Source organism: Micropterus dolomieu, linkage group LG04 (genome assembly GCF_021292245.1).
Source record: "Micropterus dolomieu isolate WLL.071019.BEF.003 ecotype Adirondacks linkage group LG04, ASM2129224v1, whole genome shotgun sequence".
In the NCBI taxonomy this organism is placed as follows: domain Eukaryota; kingdom Metazoa; phylum Chordata; class Actinopteri; order Centrarchiformes; family Centrarchidae; genus Micropterus; species Micropterus dolomieu.
Window position 1 is genome coordinate 12,845,761 of NC_060153.1, and position 17,959 is coordinate 12,863,719.

Below are 17,959 nucleotides of genomic sequence, written 5' to 3' on the forward strand. Positions count from 1 at the left end.
ACTGCAGGACACCAGAGGGACAAATAATAAAGACACATCTATTATTCACAACCTCGATCAAACATGAATACACAAGGTGCGCGCGTGTGTGTGTGAACCTAAGGCTCATTTTGTACAGAGCTCATATTTCTTTCTTTGGTGCAGTCTTGCCAACCCCTCGCTGACTGGAACCATCATAAACTTAATGCCACAGGAGACTTGTAAACTCCCCCTACACTGCTTTCCAACAACCAACACACACATACATTACTGCATGATGCAGTCAAGACTTGTGGGCCGTTCTCATCAACACACAACTTTGATGAGCAGAGGAGAATAAGATAGTAACCATAGTTAGACTGGACAATAAAAATCCACTTATCCCTGGCTGAGGGGCTGGAAAAACACCAGGAATGACTAAGAGGAATAAAATTGCAACAAATGAAAGAAATATAATCCCATCACATGGATCTTTTAGCTCAACTAACAGCTGACACTGACCATGGCAAAGGTATAATAGCAAATGATTGGTAATTAATCAACCTAATTTAAAGATTTAATTAATTAGAGTTACAATGACACAACCCCCTGCACCAAGTATCAGCTGCAGGGGTAAAGGCAAAAGTGTGCTGATGGTTGCAAGAACATTCTGACATTTAATCTTTTATGTACATGATGATCAGTAAAAAGAACCAGGGTTTAGTAATCAGGTAAATCTTCAAATTTGCAATGGCAGCCAATGGAGCAGCTATGGATTTTTGAGTGGACAATATCTTATGCGCAAAGAAAAACATTCAAGTTCTTAATCCATTGAGCTAAAAGCTTTGTGTGAGCTGTTGCTTTCCTGACTGTCTGAGGGAGAGTTAGTTATTTGTTCTTTGTCACTGTCTTTGTCAATAAAAAGGGAACAATAAGGCTGCTATGTAATTAGCCTAGATGTATATTTTTGGCATTTTGCATGCTTGACACAAAGTGGAATGCATTTTCCAACAATTTAATTACTCTGCAGCATCATTTCATAACAGAGCAAATTCAGTATAAGCCGTTGACAATCACTGGCAAAGCAAGCCACTGAAAGCAATGATAGCAGGTCAGAAACTTAAAAAACACTTCCAAGCCCATGGGCTAACTGCAGGCCATGTGCATGTGTCATGCGGTCAAGATGAAACAACACGAACACTGTTTTTCTTTCTAACTTGCAAAAACGTACACTTAAGATACAATAAATAACAATAAATCCCCAGGCTTACATAACATTTATATTTTTACAGGTTTATGTAACTACTCAAAGTTATGAATACTGCATACTTCTTCGAATGCTGAATCACTTGACTGGTGCTGGTAAATCTATCCAGTATACTGAAGAACCCTCAATGTGCCACATACACCAGTCTTACACAGAGTCGATACTGTTTACTGACATAACAGATGAACCACATCTGGATTCTCTGGCACCACAAGGTGTTATACTGACTGTGGTAAAAAGGTAAACCATCTGAAAAGCAGCTGTATAATTTTGACCTCAAACCAGCTGTGTGTACTGTAATGTCTTTTCTCTGATGGTTTAGGCAGTGGCTACAAGAAAGACATCATGTTAGAAGCTTTCAGTCTTTAGGAATTGCTGATGTTGTGAAAAAGGCACAAGCTGGTCTGTGGGAGTCACTGAGTGTAAGCACAACTGAGAGAAATGCATACAAAAAATAGAAGACATAAAACCCTAGAGAGCTTGAGCATAAAAACTGCCAAGGACAGAGACAGGAAAAGAGGGATGTATAAAAGTGAATCATAAAATAGCAATAAAAATTACATTGTGGGATTAAAATTACAAGGTATGCTTGTTTCCTTGAATCTTGCTGAAACAAGTCTGCATACCTGGGAACGTGTGTATTTGTGTGTGCAACAAAGTATTTGCATGAAGGGGCGTCTACACTAAAATCGTATGAATCATTTCTAATGAAATGTTGCTGCTGGCCTGGTAGCTACCCTGCAACTGTCTCAAAGCTGCTACCACAAGAGTCATTGCAATTTGTTCTTAATGTTACAAAGAGAAACAAATTTAGTATATATTTTTATATTTAGTACATCAGTGGACAGTAACTTATTTTGGCTCTGTAATCCAACACATTGGGTTGAATGTGAAATGTTAACTACGAGTCCCCCAACGTTCCCAAACATACAGATAAAGCTAATAAGAAGTTTTTGGGGGGCAGACATTAACACGCAGGGTTTTTCCTGGCTCAGAATGGGCCTTTGGGGGGGTGACTTTGCACGACAGTAAGCATGGCCGGTACACGTACAATAAAAGCAATGAGTCACCTTATGAATGAAATATATGTATTTTCTTGTAATTTCTCACCATTTGATAAACAATATATATCCACAACCTGGGGGAGGTATAAAGGTATAAAAGTAAAGTATAATGTTAGTATAATAATATATTTACACGTTACACTTGATTTGGATAACTTGCTTACAAATGGTGGTTAAGGTTTGATTAGTGCTAATGTTAGTATATTCATTATAATTTCAGATCATAGTAGGCTAGCTACTATAGTTTACCATTAGTAGCCTAATATTAATTCCAGTTGGACAAAACAGTAGTTTAATTTTTGAGGGAGAAATAACAGGAAGTCATCTCTCCTAGTAGCACAAGTTTTGTAGGGGAGCGTTCATGCGTGGATGAGAGGAGAGGCGACTGCTGGAAGTCAAGACATCGTATTTAAGTTTATGTTCTGCTTGCTCAACAGTTGTTTGATAAATGGCTATAAAAACACATTGGGAGAATATTTGAAACGCTTTTTCTCCAATTCTGATCATTTTGGTGCTGGTGATTTTCCTTTAGTGCTCACTAAAACCTCTTTTGGGGGGCGCCAAAAGTGTCTCTATGCAGGAAAAACCTTGACATGAAGTGACTCGTCAAGTCAGTCACCTAACCTCAATTTAGCTGTGCATGTATTTGTTTCACTTGCTGAATAGCAAAGTGAAACAAACATGCAGTAAGTGACGATGGCTGCATTACTAAGAACAAGGTGTCTGCTGCTGGCAGACATCGACTGCCATTATTTTAGGACATTATCTAAGTTAAGCGCCAGGTATACAGCATTGCGGTCCTCTAAATCAGTGGTTCCCAAAGTGGGTGCTGCAGCCTTAATTGCTGTATTAAAAAAGTTTAATATTCAGATATACAGCAGCTACTGACATGACAATTCATGGTTGACAGTTGGCATAGTAACACAACTCGCTTTCCAGCTCTGGAGTTTTTCAAGATCTCAGCAGTTTGAAAAATAATGACCATCAGAGCGAGCGATGGAAAGATTTGACGGGGTAAACAGAGCTCAAAGAAACGCGGATATAGCTCAGCCCTCAACACAGTCTGACACAACTGAATATGAGCCCAACAATAAAACTAAATTCAGACTCAACACTATTCAGACAGGTTTCAGCTGCTTGTGGAAGACATTTGTGCATCATTGTCCTATAAAGGCATTCACTTTGGTATCGTGTGTTAACCAACATGATATATATGTGATCTTCTGAAGACAAGAAACCGCCCGTCAGTGGAGTCAGACCTGCAGGCTGTGCTCTTTCTCACCACATCAACAGCAAGTGCACACGTCCCAATCTTAAATATAAGCTCATTTTAATTTTAAAGACATATGTTTAACATATCACATGTAATTATATTCATTGTTTATTTTAAGTTAAATATTTAGTTGTAAATCTGCAAAGCACCAGTTGGCTTTTATTCCGAGGGCCATTATTACTTACCATTATTATTTATCTTAATATGGATATAATTTAATATGATGTTAAAACTGCTAATTATTTGTGTACATATGCATGTTATAAAAAGGGGGTTGGGTGGCTCGGGTTGCCATGACAAACAATTTTCTTCAAAGGAGTGCTGTGATCCAAAAACATTTGGAAACCACTGCTCTAAAAAAAATGGGGGACTATGTCTAAAAAGGGGTACATTTCCTATCTTATTAATTTAATGTGCTTAATATTAACACCCAAAAGTTAAAGCTTAAAAATAATTATTAGCACTGCACTCAAACTCAAGCAAAATCGATGCAGCAGAACCAGAGATATTATCTTTTATATACCACTCATTCTTCTTCCTTGTCAAAACCTGCCACCTACATTACCCACAATGCAACTCGAGCGCCAAAAGTTCAGTATGGATTTGTGTGTGTTCTGCTAGTATCGGCTAACACAGCCTCGGCCCACTGGCCTCAAGCACAGATGAGGAGCGAGCCACAGAGAGACTGGTAACCTCACTTCTTTATAACAACACACATTCAGATTTTTTTCATTTTCGAACTTATAGACTTCAGCCCCACAAAACTCTATGTACAATTTTTTTTTTAACATAAAATAACATGAAATAGTACTCCCAAAGACCTGTAAACACACTTTGATGTCTAAAATCAGTGGAGTTCCCCATTAAAGTCACCGCTTTAACCTCAGAGTGCAAGCCAAGTGTGCTGGCATTGAGCCAAAACAACAAAAATGTGTCACTGTCCAAACACTAACTACAGACTGCCTGAAGCTGCCATATCATTTCTTTTGCCTACAGACAGATGTAAAATGAAAAACATAACGTTTTCACACTTGGGCGGAGCTACAGTTTAACAGTGAGTATGCACTGAGACTAAAACTTTCTATCCCAGCTACATCTGGATATGGCTTCAAACTGGATGTGATGACAATGACTGTGGTGCCTGTTTTGGGCCTCTGCTGCGGGTGAGGGGGTCTGGGCATAATTATAGGGCTCCCTCTGTGGGTAGGGCATCACTGGCACTGACAACACAGAGACAAACACGAGGAGTGAATATGAGGGAGAGCCTTCCTCATGGACTTGCTTCTAAACAGTTAAAGGCACGGGCAAGACCTACTATGTTAAAGACACACTTAGAGCAACACATATGCAGAGAGACAAAAACACACATGGGGGGGGGGGGGGGGGGGGGGGGGGGGGGGGGTAATAAGATCTAACATGTGTCACAGCATAACAATGACCTTTGACTTCTGACCCAGGGGCCGACCCACAGAGTGCATGCTGTTGTATGTGTGTGTGTGTTTTGTTAGTGAGTGTGCAAGTGTCATAGCTATGTTGGGGGGTCTGGCTCCAAGAAGAATGAAGGGAGCAGCTGCAAACGCTCCACCTCCCTCTCGGTTTCCTTTTCTTTTTACGTGTGTGCCGTGTGTAACCGACCAGACTCTGGACTGAGCGAGGCAGAGACGGATTGCTTTTAAATTCATATGCCAAGTGGACGCCTGCCAACAGTTTGAAAGGCCTCGCATCCCTCCTTCCTGCCCTTCCCTCTCAAGGTTTCTCACCATTCCAGTTCCTCTGCTAATCCCACTTGACTTTTACCTATTTCCTTTATCCCATGTCCTCTCCTCTTCCTCTCCAAGCCTCCACGACATTCATCTTCTACCTCTCACTCCCTCCGTCTTTCCTTTGTGTAGAAGAGAATTGCTGTCTTTTCTCATTAAAAGTGAAGAAGGTCTGTAAACTCTCATAAAACCACCCATTTCTCTCTACAACTCTGATTTACTGCCACTCTTCCCCTCCTCTTCTAGTACCAGCCCCCCTGCCTGTGAGAAAGGCCATCTGTTACCAAAAAAGACTGACAAGAAAGCAAAACAGCAAGAGGCCTGGCTATCAAAAACAAAATGGATGGATTCCTATCAACAAGGCAAGGCATACAGAATAGAAAATGCAATTGGGTGTTTTTCTAACTTTTGGACTAGGACGTGAACGTGTAAGCCAGCTACAATAGCAGGCAATCTTCCCAGATCTTTCTTGGCTTTATTTTCATTGGCTGCAGAGTAGGTGGGATCCTCATTTAGCTGCAAACGACTTCCACTACAAGCTGTGAAGTTAGCAACAGTGCTAACAAAGACATACACTACCATAGCTGGACAGCTCCTCACACATTCCACCTACTGAGTCAAACTTAACCTTTTGTTCTAGACACCTTAATATATAATCTAGACTAATGCACTTTTGAGAGACTAAAACGTTTTTCCAAAATTCTGCTGCTGACCAAAGTATAAATCTAAAGCTCTAAATGTCTTAGGACCAGCCTGCATTGCAGACTCTCTGTTGTTATATGTGCCTGTTTGTCCGTTCAGATCCCTGACTGCAGGTTTGTTAATTAATCAGAGCCACAGTCATGAGAAATGTGGTGATGCAGCATTTTCAATTATGCTTCTAAAAAGTGAAATAAAGATCTTAAAATATATTAGAGATTAAAGAAAAACATGGCTATTTTTGCTTAAAGCTTTCACTTAGATGTTCAACTGGTTCTGTGTACCTCCATTTATTCTGTCTACTTATTATATAACAATTACTGATGTCATTTTGTGCCTGTTTTTGCTCAACGATGTTTTTGTATCGTTGTTTCCCTTTTCTGCTTTTTGTTATGTACATAGAGCTCCATTCATTCTTTCGAAGGTTCTCTTACATAGGGTATGTTTATTACGGTCATTCATAGTAATGTCATATTAAAACTGACCCATAGCTAAATATTTTTCAGCAAATTCATGATGAATAAAAGCGGCTATAGTCAGTGAAAAAAAAACACAAAGAAAGACATCAATCAGTCCTCCACAAAGCTAACAGACGGCTGGTCCAGGCTGGTGCACCACAGATTGGAGTATATATTTCTCCAAGTTCAGTATGTATGTATGTGCGTGCGTGCGTACTATAACAAGGGAAGAAGCCAGGAAGAAAACAATAGCTATCTACAGAATCTGGTTCAAGCATAGTGGAAGGGTAGTAAAGCAAGTGGGTGTGTGTGCATCCTTGTATTGTCAATAACGGGAAATAACAGAGACAAAGTAACACTTTGACTGAGACTGCAGCCCAAACAAACAATCTTGTATACAGACAAACAAACACACACGCGCACACTCTTAGCGAATGCCCGCAGAAAGAGCTCTGTGCTCCCACGGCCATACATTGTCCTTGCAGCAGCAGTAGTGTATAATGAGTATGAAGGACAGACAGAAATAGCTTCACTATAATTCCACTTGTAAAGTCAGAGTTTAAAGTATACTCCAACACTTACAGAGTCTCCCTGGTTGTGTGTGTGTGAATTTGTGAGTGTTTCAATGTACTGTATCTGTATACATACAGCTAAAGGTATCATTTTCCGCTGGCTTGGTTTCCTTGGGCGGGAGAGCGAGGCAAAAATGACCACAAAAGAGAGGAAAGAAGTGAGGAATGTTCAGGGTGTGCCAAAGAATCTCAGGCATGCCTTTTTTTGGGTGGGTGGGTCAGGGCGACTGGGGGCAAAAAACCTGTAATTGGTCAACAAAAGGAGCAGTCAAGACACATACACACCTCAAGAATTAGGGTGAATGATGACCATTTGTGATCGCATGTGTGTACACGTTCTACTCGGTGACCCGGGGTAAATGACAGACAAACAAAAAGGTGAGAATGAGTTTACATATATACTGCATATACTTAAATGTAATGTGTCACTTATGACAGAGAACATATTCACATATACTTTTTTATGTGCAGCAATCTCAACAATTCCCTGATTTTGACACAGGACATTACAGAGTAAGAGGCAGAGCAGCAAGAGCACGCAATGATTTTTCCTGATGAATTAACTACAGCTAACGTAGCCAAAATACCAGTGAGGGTGACAGGGGTTGCAGGGTTTTGTAACAGACTCAGAGTCCTCACCCCACACACATTCACAGGCTTTGAAATCCTGTGACGTGGAAAAGAAAAATTTCAAAAACAGAAGAAGAATTTTCTGGATTTAGGAAACATGGGAGCGAGTGTGCTGTAACCCCTCCCATGCTCCCAGATAGCCCCCCCCTCCCTTCCTCCCAGCTTCACTCAGCCGCTCTTTTCCTGTGGGTGAGGGGAGGTCGAGGGAGGGAGAAAGAGTACACCACGAATACGCCGACACCAAGCAAAACACACTAAGAGGAGGGAAGTCCCATTTGCTTGCGCCCTGTGCGGAACACTCATGAGGCAGGCAGCGCGACTTCGCCGTAATGAGACCACAGTTCTTTCCTGGACGCGATATTGAAGGCACCAAGCAGTGCCAGCAGTCAGAGTACAGAGAACAACAAGTAGGGCCACGTCTGTACAGTATTTTAATTCCTCATGTGCTTGTGATTCCTGCTTTTTCTTATCAATACATTATTTTTTATAAATACTCAGGGCCTCCGTTTTGTTTCAGTACAGTTCAACAAACCCTGCAGAGCAGCCAACCCGCACTAAACTCCTCACTCTCATGTTTTCCCTGTAAGAGTCACAGCTTAATGCCATGATCATCATCTGTGATGTGAAAATATCAGAATTCCTGAGAAACATACTGTCAGCAGCAAGAGGATTTAATAACTGAGCTATGACCAGGACTTTCTGTCAGCCTAAGGTCAATCACACTACTAGATAGAAGAAGAGGAGGTTGTACCAGCATCTGGTTCAAAAGCAGTTTGGCCAACTTAGCTAACAATCAATAGCGCAGCTGACGGCACTGAAGCAGAGCTGCCTTCTCTTTTTTAGCAAACCTTACTATTCCTTATAGAAAACTATACTATAGAAAAGTGTTATTTAGGTTGCACTTAGGTCACTGTTACATTGATGTATATTTGGAAAACTCAATAATATACAAAAGGTTATACTTACAGATAACTGCCCCGTAGCTGATTGTTTATGGTAAATGCTACAAGGTTTAACTGGTAGACTCCACTGGGCACTGGGACGACGTGATTACATTCAAAGTCAATGCAAAGTCACGGGGGGATGCGATTTCCTGCTGGCTGGTAATGCACAGCGCGTGAAAATGCGGGAAATTGTATACATGAGACGCTGTGTGCCTATTATTTACATTTATTCATTTAGCTGACGCTTACAATTGCTATACTTGCCAGAGGTCGCACGCATGTGGAGCAACTAGGGGTTGAGTGTCTTGCTCAGGGACACAGTGGTGGATGTCTCACTGTGGGAATTGAACCCAGGTCTCCCACACTAAAGGCAAGCATCTTATCTATACGCCATCACCACCCACTATCAGGCTTTTGGGGACAATGGGCAGAGTGGAGGGACTTGCTTTTATTACATTAACTTTTTTGGGATGAAAACGATTTATTTTCAGTCACGCTTCTCAGCAGCGAGCTATCGTGTTTCCGCACCTCCCCCTGTTGTTATTGTAGATGCCAGAGCTCTGTGGAACTACTTCGTATTCATACAAAAACTGGACAAAACAGGAGATTGCTTGGAGAAAAGTAAGCAAGGAACTACCTGGTAAGTTTAAAAATGAGTGTCTGTTACTTGATTCCAGCTGTCGGTTTACTTTACTATGAAAGAAGATAGCATAGCTGTGATAGACTCAAACTCCATTTGGAAAATATGCATTTTAAAAGTTGTAAGCTAGTCATCTTGCTGACAGGCCTGACAAAGCATGACTTAATATTTCTTACAAATCTGCATCATGATGTAGTTATTTCAGCAACAGTTCGATCCGTTTATTCCAACTAAATCACAGCAAAATGTTTATTTTGGGTTCATACAGCTGTAGTAATGGAGTTGTGTTTATTCGCATTGTCCTGTCGTGTTAAGTTACGTGATAAACACGATGGGCATTTAAAACTTGCGTTGTGTGTGAAATCGGCATTACAATTTGTAAAGTGGCATTGTCAATAATATACATAGCAGTTAAAAATAGTAACTCATTCAAATTGCAAATAGCCCATCCCAAAACACACTTTCATACACACACCTCACGCTTTTTTTACTGAATACCCAAACATCTCCTGATCAGCATTTGAGAGGGGTAAAGAAATTGTTATCCATATTTTGTATATGCTTAGGGCTATATTGTTATAATTAGACCGCAAGCTCCGATCATTTTCTCTCATCAACAGAGATAGCTCTCTTAACTCAATTCATGGTGATTCTGCCTCTCCTCTGCTGGACTGCAAGCATTACAGCTCTCTTTTGTCTTCTTCTGTAGCGATGGAAGCCAGCCACATATATTAAAAGCCCTTCTCCCTTCCTCAGTGAAACCGCACAGACAGGCAGGCGCAGAAATAGTGGAGAGACTGTGTACCCTATATATAGCTGAGATGTGACAGGACATCCGAAAGGACAAGGAAGTCTAGACACAAACGACTCAGCTCTTACTCAGGCTGTCTGTGTGTGTGTGTGTGTGTGTGTGTGTGTGTGTGTGTGTGTGTGTGTGTGTGTGTGTGTGTGTGTGTGTGTGTGTGTGTGTGTGTGTGTTCAACATGGCCTTGTTATCTCACATTTCATTAGAAAGCCTGTGGCAAGCTGTTCCACGATAATGTCACAAAATTGTATTGATATCAAAGTCTAGTCTGATCTGACTGGCTGGAAGTTTTAACTTCTTAGCCAAAAAAACTGAGAATGTCAAAGAGGATTAGACGGTAAGAAGAAGTGACAGTCACAAAATGAGAAAGGAGGGGGGAAAGTGTACCGACGTAAGAAGAGATATCAGGAGAGAAAACAAATCAGAGAGAGAGAGTGACTCATCAGAACAGGAATGTCCCATCTCTGCCAAAGGAACCACAGACACCACTGCAATGATCGCTCCGTCTCCAATACTTTAAATCATCCCCTCCCTCTCGTCGTCTCTTCCTATCACACAATGGCTGTCTCTTTCCCCCCCCGTCTCCTGTCCTACCAATGGGAGTTGTTGTTTCCCCAACATTAGCAGAGCATTCTTCTCTGACAGGACATTGGTTTTGGACGGGGATGATACAGCTAGCTGACCACGGCTGGTGGACCAGCACTGCATCGCCAGTGTTTGGAGCAAACACACACAGAGGCCAAGACTGCCTCTCCTCTTGTTTTGCCAAGTCAGTGCAAAGCCAAGAGGCAAATTCCACTGAGAGCACTGTGCGGTTTATCAAAGTTATACTGTTCAATTAATTTCACTTCAACTCTTTGAAACCCTAATAAAACTTATTTTTATGTTAATACTGTTTTATGAATCACAGCAAAAGAATTAAGACAAGTTTGGCACTACATCACGTCCTTACCACAGATGTTAACTTATTATTATTCCCACCACAGGATATGATGTAAACACAAAGACCTTTTCTGGCAGGGAACCCGGATCACCACAATGACTGCAATCATGATTCAACGTTCCTACCACCTGTCATCCTGTGCATTCATCAGACAGAAATGAGTTTCATGCAGTTCACACGCTCTGACCCACACAAGGTTAATTGTTACAACAGAGGGAAGAGTGGGGAAGTTGGTAGCCTGTAAAAGTTATATTGAGCAAGGCTTGATGCAGTGTTTAATAGAGGAGGTGGACCGCCGAAAGAAAAAAAGGCCACCTCTGCTAACACAAATAAATACACTAATACACTTTTTGAAATAAACTATCTCACACAGCAAATGCCAAATATGTCCTGTCTATTGTTTAGGCTGTCATCTACTAACTAAATTGATAACAAGATGAGATGCGTCAGGATATGGGTGGTTTACCACCTCTGATGAACAATTTCCTGGAGGAAACTAGTGGTGGGGAGAAAAAACGATTCTGAATCAATACAGAAATGTCAAAAATCGCTTTTCTAAATGTTAATTGATAACGTTATGTTTACAAAATGAAAAACGCAGAAGTCCACAAACAAACGGGTGAAGTCACGATGAGTCTACGTCCACTTCTTTTACAGTCTATAGTTCCCCCCCATTCGACACACTGCAGCTGCTGAATGACTGACTGCCCCTACTAAAATTTCACATGATCATTAATATCAATGCGCAACTAATGATTTTTACTCGCACAGTGTGCGAGAACGCTTACACTCCTCATCTCATACGGTAAAATTGAGTGGAACAGAGGAAAAGATTAGCAGTAAGTTTCAGGCTTGCAGTAAAAGTACAGTTTAGGTCACAGTTTGTCCATTAATTAAAGTATTTCTATTGTACTTGTACTTGTACCAACTGCTGGAAAAGTGAAGGTAGTTAGCGCAGTCTGGAAACTGAGCAGGAAAGCTAACAGTACATTTTTTGGCTGCTAGCTCAGGTTTGTTTTTTGCGTATTCATCCACATACTGTGCACAAAAGAACGAACCAAGCACCATTTCTCACAGTCCTTGGTGCTCAAAACAAGATCACAATAATCAACTTACAAGACAAGACACAAAGCACCACAACCAAGTAACTACACTAGATGAGAAAAAAAGAGCAGCTCTATTAAGGCGAGACAAGGCAGGCAAAAGTAAATTTTTATCAAGCACTGGTCAATATTGAGCTTTTTTGCTACTTTGCTTACTTACATGTCTTCTTTCCAGACTAGTGGGGGGGGAAAGTCAGAACTATATAGGGCTGAAACGATTCATCTATTAAATCGATAAATAAAATGCATCGACACATTCTTTGCATCAATGCTTCATTGAATCCATTTAACTATACAGCACAGTGTTTTAGCAGGGACATTTATTACTGTCCCACATCGCGCTTACGCTGTGAACACGATGTGATTATAATGGAGCTGTTTGCAAAGTGGAGGAAGAGAGAGAAAACTGCAGAGGTGTGGACTCTCGTCCCTCCCTAAAAGGTGTGTTCAGTGTTGCTTTACCTGATCGGTGCTTGTAAAACGTCATAGCGATTTATAGTTTTCTCACCGCTGTTTCTGTCACTGCATCTCCCGACAAAACACCATGGTTTTTTTTCAGCGTTCTGTAACGTAACTTCGTCAACTCGAATAGTTCACCTGCTCTGCTCCCCTCCTTGTACACACACACACACACACACACACACACACACACACAGCCCCCTCAGTGACCCATCCGTCACCCGAAGCTGTGAACTTGGGGGAAACTGTGCTGCTGTCGTCCTCTTGTACACTAGATGCTGCTTAGAGTTAATAATTTTGGATTATTGTTTCTTATTTCATGGGCTATTTGGGATTTTTGAGTAATGCATATATAGTAGCCAAGTTTTTAAAAAGAAAGTATTACATTTCAATAATTAATGTTTCCTAAGGCAATGAGTAATCCTGTTAAATAATTGTGATCTCAATATTGACTGAATAATTAGCAGCCCTACATGAACATTTCATTTAATTCATGAAATTTGTTGTGTGAAACTACACCTCTGCCTTCTTTCTGTACAGGCTAATGCTTCATTCAATACATTGTTTTATTTTTAACTTGAAAACTTTTGAAATGGTTTTAAATTTGGTGAAGAGCGCATTATGACTTGTTTAGGACTAGAAACTCAAAGTTTAAGACTTGAGACTTGACTCAGACTTGTAAAACGATGACGTGGTCCCACCTCTGGAAAATAGCGAGGGACAAAGAAGAAAGTGTCCAAAGTATGGGATTATTTCAAGCTAAAGAAAACAACAACTCTGTAACGTTACCGTCTGTCCACCGTAAAACAAAACTTATGCCTGGAAACACCGGAGCATCTGAAGAGGAGGCGCGTAACGTTGTTGCTCTGTGGATGATGAAGACTTGTCTAGGTAAGCTAGTTAGCGAGCTAGCTTCACGTTAAAACCGTGTTACTTCACGTTATGAGCTGTAACGTTTTCTATACAGTTTCCCTTGGTCAATTTGATTGACTGATTGTTATGTTGATTGTTGATGTGCCCCGACTTTACAATCATAAACGATGCATTGCTCATGGCGACGTTCCCAGCTGGAGAACGTGTTGCTGCCGAGTGCACAAAATTAGACAACACCGGACAATTTCATACTTTCTAAAGAAGAGAAAACAGTTCTCCTGTATGCGTGAGACGGCGGGTAATCGGCCCCAAACTCCCTTTAAAAAAATCACGTTGTTTTGTGAGTTGTTGAGTTAGGGGAAAATGTATAAACGTTGTGAAATGATGTCTACTACAAAATCGTTATTGAACCCCCTGTAAATTCGGCAAACGTAATGCATGACGTTTTTCCTTTCTATTTATATGGTGTCAGTTTGTCCCAGTGCTTTGCAGTACTGGCGTGTAAACTGCTCCATCACTAAACAGCAGATCAGTTGCTCAGATCAGGACTTGATTTCAGTGGAACTTTCTTTTGCTGCAGCAGAAACGTTCATTAAAAGATTTATTTTTGAAAGCAGTATTTCTTTTATTGTCGTGACAGTTAATTAGCACATGCCTAAAACAATCTCAAGTTTAATTTAAAAGCTGATAGCTAAATAAGACGCATTGTGTAATTTTGCGATTCATAATCCCAATAGTCGATTATTCGTTTCAATAATCGATAGATTAATCGACTATCAAAATAGTCGTTAGTTGCAGCCCTAATCTGTAGGTTTCGCCTAAAAGTTAGCGTTTTACCGCAACTTGTCTGACCACGCTGTCCAATCTCCAAAGATAGCCTGCTGTCGTGGCATGTGCTGTCGTTTATAAAGATGTTAAACTGAGAAAAGCAGCAAATCCTCACGATGGAAGAGGAGGAACTAATGAATGCTTCCACTTGAAAATTGACTGAAACAATGAATAATAATAATAATAGAATAATAGTTTAAGCTATAAACATATGACTACGACTCAAAGAGTAACTCACTCTAGCACAAGCCTATCAACATTCACTGCCTATGATAACGATGGCATCACCATACAGCCCATTTTGCACTTAGATTTATTGCAACGCAGTCACCCACAATACATCACAAGATCTGTGGAAAAAGTCAAATCAAAGATGAATTCATTGCAAAATAAATGTATTAACTGCAATACAAAAAGCGGTCAATTTTAAACAACTGACATCAAACAAATAGATAGAGGGTGCATATAGACTAAGCCTTTCGAACACACATAAAACAGCATGTGCGCATATGCTTTGAGAGGTTGACCTGGCAGATCAGCTTGTGAGTTTAAATGTATGCACCAAAGAAAGTTGCAATCTGTATTAGTGCCAGGGTATCGATAATGTATTGCAAGAGACCATAACGCAATGCAATACTGTATTAATTATTTGTCCCACCTCAATTCAAGCACTAATATTTACTTTTGAATTGAGCTTTATGTTAAGTTGTATTTAAAAAAAGCTTTAACAGCTCTTTTGCCGTCAGTCACATATCATAGGCCTTAAATGCTGTACAACACCAATGCAAACCCAGTCTAATATATTCTGGCACAAATCATTGTCCTTTATCAGTGGAAAATGCTAAAACATTATATGAAGTCTCTAATCCTCGACAGCATTGCAGTGATTGCATGAGAGATGTTTTGAATAGCATATTGCATGCTTTGTAATTATCAGTGTGCTGCATATATTTCACTTGGCATGCCCTGCTACCATAGTCCATGGCTTCTTGCTCCTGCATATTCCTTGTGCACTGGAGTTGTTAAGAGTTGAACATCTGCCTATCAACTCAAGTGTTCCTGATGAATGCAGCAAGGATGCAAGATAAGAGAAGTGAAGTACAGACTACCGAGCCTGCGCAGATCCTTGTTTTGAGACAGCGCAGCAGAAATCCTTGAACTCACTGTAGTCGACCAGTTAACAAAGGCTCCGGCCTTTACAGCCGCTTGCATCACATTCTGGCTTTTAAAGTGTACGGCGATGTGTTTGAAAGTCAGAAACAGTATGAGGGGAAGGTCAGAGAGAGAGAGAGAGAGAGAGAGAGAGAGAGACCTTATGCAGCTGAACTGGAAGTAATGGGGGTATACGTGTGAAAGTGCAGCGATATGGAAAAGACAACATCAGAAACAGAAACATATAAACAAAAGAGAAAATTGTTTGTGTGTGCACCGAGTGTATAAACCTGCATCTATGTGTGGAGTTCCATTTAAAAGTGGAAAGCCTGTCCATCCTGGCCTGCTTCCACAGGTAATTAGTAGGCAGAATAACACACATACTGACGATCCAATCACAAGGCGGACTTGACAGCAAGAAGACAGCCGATCAGTGAGGACTGCCAAGAGCTGACACATTACACGGCAGCGATCACACACACACACACACACACACACACACACACACACACACACACAGAAAGAGAGAAAACAAAGACGCCAAGTTAAACTTTTACAGAAGAAAGAAGGCGATGAGGATCAAGTATGTGGGTGAAAAACTGTCAAAAAGGGAGGGAAAGAATGAGACAGACCGAGGGATAGATGGAAAGAGAGAAAGGGGGCCCTATCATTCAGTTTCACACCCTACACGATGAACAGGGCCTCTGTGCTCCTTTTCTGTTCAAACACACCTCACGGCTGTCTGCTCCCTGCAACAACAATGCGCATGAACACACACACACACACACACACACACACACACACAGCTGCCTGCCTGACAGTGGGCATAATAACCCTATTGAGAGGCATCGATAGGGGGCTGAAAGAGAAAGTGAAGAGAATGAGATTGAGAAAAAGATTGACAACACACACACACACACACACACACACACACACACAAAGCCTCTCCGACCACCACCACCACACATAAATATACACACAAACAAACTGCAGGCTGGTTATCTTGCCAACTGGGCAGTCTGGGATGAATCTACTCTGCTGTCCTTAATTCATCATTCATCTGTCCAATCTGGTCAGACTCACACTCACACACAAATATGCTTATGCCCCACACAAAACACACACACACCCACACTAGTTTGGTCAAGGGCAGTCCAGTGGTATTGTTTCACAGGGGAAGCAGGGTGGCGATAACGGATCTCTGTGCTCTTTATCTGATTGCTCACACACACACAGAAACACACAAGAGTCGCACAAGCATGTACCCACTTGCACACTTTCACCATCCTTTCTCGTCAGCTGTTGAGCGTGACCTCGACCACACACAGACTAACAGGTTGGTGCTGCAAGGCAAGAAAGTCCCAACACCAACACACACACATACATTTATAGTCTGGCCAGCATAATTACATCCAATCTGTAGAGACCCAAACCGCTGCTCCTGAGGGTAAGTGATCTACTCCTCAAAGTGGATGGTTGCTCCATCTCTCCATCCCAAGAAGTCCGCAACTTTGGTGTCATATTGGACTCCACCCTTTCCTTCCAGTCACATGTCAAACTCACTACCAAATCTGCTTTCTACCACCTCAAAAACATCCCCAGACTTCGACCATCACTCTCAGACTCTGTGGCAGAGTCTCTCATCCATGCTTCATCACCTCCCGCCTGGACTACTGTAATGGTGTCCTGTATGGGGTACATAGCAAGGTCCTGGACAGGCTACAATATGTCCAGAACTCGGCTGCCAGGGTTCTCACACACACTAGATCATGGCAGTACATCACCCCAATCCTCACTCAGCTTCACTGGCTCCCGGTCAAATTCCGCATCACCTACAAAATCCTACTCCTCACCTATAAATCTCTCCATGCCACTGCCCCCAGTACCTACTGGACCTTCTCCACCCCTACTCCCCCTCACGGAACCTGCGGTTCACCGACAAGGGCCTGCTCTCTGTCCCCCACACCAGACTGCAGACTTTTGGGGACAGAGCCTTCAGCGTCGCAGCCCCCACCCTCTGGAACTCCATCCCCACAGAGATCCGAAATGCTCCTTCCTAAAAATCCACCTCTTCACAAAGGCATTCAACCCTGAATGACTTTTTGTTGCTCTGTCTCTACAATTATGTGTAAAGCGTCCTTGGGTCTCGTAAAAGGCGCTATATAAATATAAGTTATTATTATTATTATTATTAATAATATGTAGTGCACTTTGGGGCTAGCTGAGATATCGCTGGGTATTTTGGGGTGTCTGACATGCTCACAGATTCACAAGGTGACAGCTTACATTACTGAATTGCTATTTCTGTCCTTGTACATGTGCACTGTGTGTGCAGTACGATTAAATGCATATGAGCCTACTTTATTTTCCCTCTGACACAGGTGATGGAAGCCTCCTCAACAGAAGAGGGGCCATCTTGAAACTGAGGCACTTTCGTAAAACCACAGCGAAACAAACACAAGCACACTAGAACAGCCTGCAGTGCTTGGCCCAAAACTCGGCCACTAAATGTCCAAGTCACTTTTTCCATA

The 17,959-nt window shown here is 41.5% G+C and overlaps 1 protein-coding gene across 8 annotated transcripts in view; it reads right to left on the minus strand.

Moving 5' to 3' along the window:
* LOC123969180 (amyloid beta precursor protein binding family B member 2-like) overlaps positions 1 to 17,959 on the minus strand; it is a 74,559-nt gene that overhangs the window by 54,019 nt on the left and 2,581 nt on the right. Inside the window, exon 1 of one of the 8 annotated variants that reach the window (XM_046046307.1) lies at positions 7,128 to 7,232. The exons of the other annotated variants lie outside the window; for them this stretch is intronic. The gene's annotated coding sequence lies outside the window, so the exon portion shown is untranslated. Of the gene's footprint in view, positions 1 to 7,127; positions 7,233 to 17,959 lie in introns of those variants that run through there. 8 annotated transcript variants of the gene reach the window in all.